The 4,573-nt window shown below is 43.1% G+C and overlaps 1 long non-coding RNA gene across 1 annotated transcript; it reads left to right on the top strand.

Annotated features, from left to right (window-relative positions):
* Window positions 1-317: 317 nt before the first annotated feature.
* On the top strand, window positions 318-4,017 carry LOC146191688 (uncharacterized). The gene is made up of 3 exons (XR_014706363.1): window positions 318-541; window positions 1,691-1,755; window positions 3,895-4,017. It is a non-coding gene; the product is annotated as an uncharacterized LOC146191688 (long non-coding RNA).
* Window positions 4,018-4,573: the final 556 nt, after the last annotated feature.

The following is a 4,573-nucleotide window of genomic DNA, read 5'->3' as shown; positions in this document are numbered from 1 at the left end:
TGTCAGTGATCCGTAGTTTATTGGTGTTTAGAGCAAATTAACCTCGGTGACGGCGGTTTTCTTTCTAGTGCCAGCAAGCGCCAGATATTACGACGTACGCTGTAAGTGCAGTTCCTGTGCACGGCGGTGAAAGCGATTGAATATCGGACGAAATAACACAAAGCTACCGTAACACCGGCGCCTACGAGCGTCGAAAGGTTGCAAAGCCGTGCAGCGCGGCAGAGCTTCTCGCCGCCACCGGCGGGCGGCGCCAGGCAGCGACAAAAGATGGGCTGCCCGACGCCCGGAAATCAACACACCAGCAGCTAGTGGGAGAAGCGCGCACTGGTTGGAGCGGCGCGGGCTCTTGCTGCGAGTTCGGATCCGCAAACTGGAGCTTTCAGCTTTTCTTCATTGCTCTTCATTCGGAGTGGTAACGAGTGTTGAGCGTTTTTCCCCTTGGGGAGCGTGAAGAGGCGCGCGCAGTTTGAACTCCGCCTGTTCTTCGCGGTGTCCACAGACACCGTTTTTCGCCTAAGCTAATGTGTCACGTTCTCATGAGGTAAGCATATCTTCAAGGTGCCTCTTATTTGGGTTCAGATAACCAAATTTTTCAGCGAAGCTGCTATATTTCGTCGAGCTATGTTCTGAAGAATTTTCAGCGTGGCCTGCTGTTAAGGGAAGTTGCAACGGTTTTAATACTTAATTAATGCGCGCGGCGAAACGAGTTGCTTCATGGCGACGATCAGATCACAGGCCAGAAAAAGAGATCCGCAAATGGGAACTAACGTTGTCGGACGATGCTAGGTAGTGAATGCGTTCATACTAGAAATCGTAGGATAAGATTAAGTGCTGAACCGAATAATGGAAGACTATACAATTTAACGATGGTTTCACATCCAATTTTACTACACGTTTTTTTTTTTCTACAGCGCTAACCTTCAGGTCCTTGCAGCAGCGATAATGCTTTCTTTCTAAATGTTTTCACACAGGGTATTTGAAGTTATATATCTTAAAAACTGAAAACGGCAGCAAGAGAAAAAAATCAAAGATTAGTAGCAAGAGTTGTTTTTGTACATGGCACTGCATCCATGCGTGCACTAACTGTGAGGATAATTGCTATCGTATTTTGTGTAACTAACTAAATGCATTAGTTGACTCATGTTCAGTGCAGCTGCCATGCTTGTCTATATTACTGACTTCGACATATGAAAGAGCACTCAACTAGGGTTGAGGGGGGGGGGGGGGGGTTCTCAGCTCCCAAGCCGAGCCAAAGTTTCGACAAGGGGACTTTTCTTTGTCGCCTGACGAAAGCAACCCCCCATTTTTAAACATTGGCTCGGCTTGCGAACTGAGGCTCGCCTTTACTTGAGTGCTCTTGAGTGCTCTTTCATACTATGTACGCATTTTCTTTCTGTCTTTCTACCCTGACTTATATATAGTGGCACTTGATGACTTATCTATATTGTGAAATTTTAGTAATGCGCCTGTGTCCTAAAGTATGCATGTCTAGAATTTCTGTCCAATCCATCTAATTAGGCATTGCGAGTCCGTGGCACTCGACATGAAGCTGTTTCTTGATGTGACGCAGCTGTTGAATATAGGCGGTTCGCTTGACAAGAATGTGCAGAGACACCAGGCGCTGATAACCTTTTTGTTATTGGCCAGCGTTTTTATTTTTAATCTTATAAACCGAGGAATTCCTTTTCAGACTCAGTGGGGTCCGTTCACATGTCAATGGCGAGGAGAGCTGACTGCACTAAAGACTAGCATAAGGTGTGCTTTGTCGAGATTTTCTGTATTTTTCTTCCTGCGGTTATCTGACAGTGTGAAACATTCGCGTGTTTGATTTGGCTATATTCCGTAAGCTTGTACTTTGCTGTTAATAATATCAATTATTATTGTGAGCTTTTCTGCAGCCACTGCGCAACAGTGTTCTGTTCGGTATCCATCAAGTCCTCGTGCGTACTTCTTAGTCTCATTCGCACGCCCTATTTGCTGCCGCGCCTGGGTATACGCACGCCTTCTATCGGACCAACTTCGTTGTCCTAAGCCACCAGAGCCTATTTTTACTCCACATTAAATACATTGTCCATGCCCATTACTGCTCTTAGCTTCAGCTAACGTATAGTCAGGTCGCCTTTATTATTTGATACATTCTGCTATCTACCTGTCTTTTAACATTACATCATTTGCCTTTCCATAGCTGGCTGAGCTGCCCTTAATACAGGTTTGTCTATAAGCTTTAATCCTGTATGCGAGCACTGGCAGGATACGCATATTAAAATCTTCTCTCTCGACGAATGGCGGCAAACTTCTTTTTTTAACGTTATGACAGCATTAAAATGCACTTCACTACACTTTACTAATTATATCACGCTCGTGATCTGCGTCGATCGGCGGTCACTAACTGGCGTAGCTAGATATATTCCCCCCCCCCCCCCCCCCCCCCCCCTTGTTACAATGCATCGCGGGCAGTAGTGAAGCGCTATTCCATCTCGACAGTTCTGAACAATACTTCGAGCGTCTACATGATAATTTTACGCACATCACCCTTTCGCTGGCATGTGCCCCGAATCATGATTTGGAATTCCTTTCTTAATTTACTTAGCAAAGCAACACCTGCGAGAATTCGCAAAATACTCGCGTATTTTCTATGAACATGCTATTATACATTCTTCTCAGCCAAAATTTATGATTAGTTCTTTTAAACGTGCGGTGTTAAGTTTAGCCAAGAACGTATCCTTACCTGGTACTATTCCCATTGTAATTTTATCAGTGTTACCACGGAGCTCTGTGGTGGCATTGCAGGCGCTACTAATCTTTACTACTTTCTTTGCTATAGTGCCTTTTCTGCAATTGAATTGAGCAGTATCTGCATGCTATCAAAGTTTAAAGCGAATCCTTTCTCGAAATGCCTGGAGCATTTATGTGAAGGTGGTATCAGTTTTGAGCATTTCTTTGCCCCGTAACTAATCATTTAAACCTCGTCAGTTGTGAAGTGTTCTAGTTTTTTGGATGACCTAAATCGGGAGGGTTTCAGGAGTGTTTGTTCTCATATGAGCAATTAGCTTAGCAAATCTTGTAAGCATTGGGAATTAGATATTCCTCTCATTTTTCAATTATTTCGCATACACTTTCGCGTGAATCAGGGTAACTTTAATGTTTTTTCAATATTACACTCGAGGTCGTTTGGTATACCGTAATAAAGGGTATACCAAACGATGCTCCAACTGATGCTTCATGTTTCGTATAGTTTCGTTGAGCCAGCTCTTTGTGAAGTGAAATTCCAATCACTATTTCGGCACGCAGTAGATAATTGTACACAATGCAGGCTAAAGGGCCGACATATTGAAGCATCCTGAAAAAACAATTTATTCTGAAAATACTTTTGTCATAAAATCATTACAATGTGTGTTTTCGGCGGGCGCGAGAAGCCCGTTATCATACTGAATAATATCTAGTTTACAGTTATGAAAGTTATTTGGATAGAACTAGTAGAAGCCCACCTCCATTGCCTCCACCGCAGGCGCGTTTTATTAAAATCAAGCATCCGCAGTCACTTTCGGTAGCGCTGCTGTTATTCCTTGCTGGCTTAATTATTGGTCACAGCTGATTTTTATAATGCGTGGGTGGTTAGGAGAAGTTGAATGAAATTAACTAAACCACATATTTATACCCGAGACATTAAATTTTTTATTGTGTATAAGTTGAAAAGTATGAATTCGCCGAAAATACCAACAGATCCTGGGTCTTAAGGTTCTATAAAAATTTCTGTCGGCAAAGAGCCTATTATGTCTCCCGTAAAGCATGGAGTTGTGCTTTTCTTGGGTTTATCCTTCGTTCATATTGTCGCGATCATGCGACAATATCGCGCAAGCTACATTTTTGTCTTATTCTGTTGTTTATTTTCAGAAGCGGCCTCTGATTCGAGCAAGAAGACGGATTCGCTGGCGGCATTATCCTCCCATGTCTCCGATGACATGATTAGCTTTCTGGGGGATACTTCCTCTCGTTTTAACACGTTTTCGTAGAGAATCCGATTCATATCCTCTATAAACATACGCTCTACAACCCAGGACCCAATGAAAGATTACATTCGCGTGCGAGCTTGTGAGGTTATCATGGTAGACCGGAACACTTATCAACATCACCTCTATCAGTTCAGTTCAGGCGTTCAGTCGTGTCCGACTCTTCGTGACCCTATGGACCATGTCACGCCACGCTTTCCGGTCTCTCACTATACCAAAACATAATACCAAAACACCTCTATACCAAAACATAATATACTTCAAGCTAACCGAGTTTACACATACCGCTTGTTACGGCATATCCATAGCAATATGCTTTTCTCCGTCTCTCCTAACCGATTTCCTACTAAATACCTCTCAGGCAACACAGAAACCTCGTCCCAAAAACAAGGAAAAATTACGGTAAACAGAAGCTTAATTACCAGACTCCAACTAATCTCAAAAGCCCATCCCTATGTTTAATGTTCCATCTCTCTAAACGCAGATTTAAAAGAGACATAAAAAAGCAGTTGATACTCTCCGAAGTCGAATTATTGTTCTAGTCTGGTTTTGTATTTGGCAAA

Source organism: Amblyomma maculatum, chromosome 4 (assembly GCF_055883805.1).
Source record: "Amblyomma maculatum isolate TAMU_Amacu chromosome 4, ASM5588380v1, whole genome shotgun sequence".
Classification (NCBI taxonomy): domain Eukaryota; kingdom Metazoa; phylum Arthropoda; class Arachnida; order Ixodida; family Ixodidae; genus Amblyomma; species Amblyomma maculatum.
The sequence above is the reverse complement of the archived record's forward strand: the minus strand, read 5'-3'. Positions and strand labels throughout refer to the sequence as shown.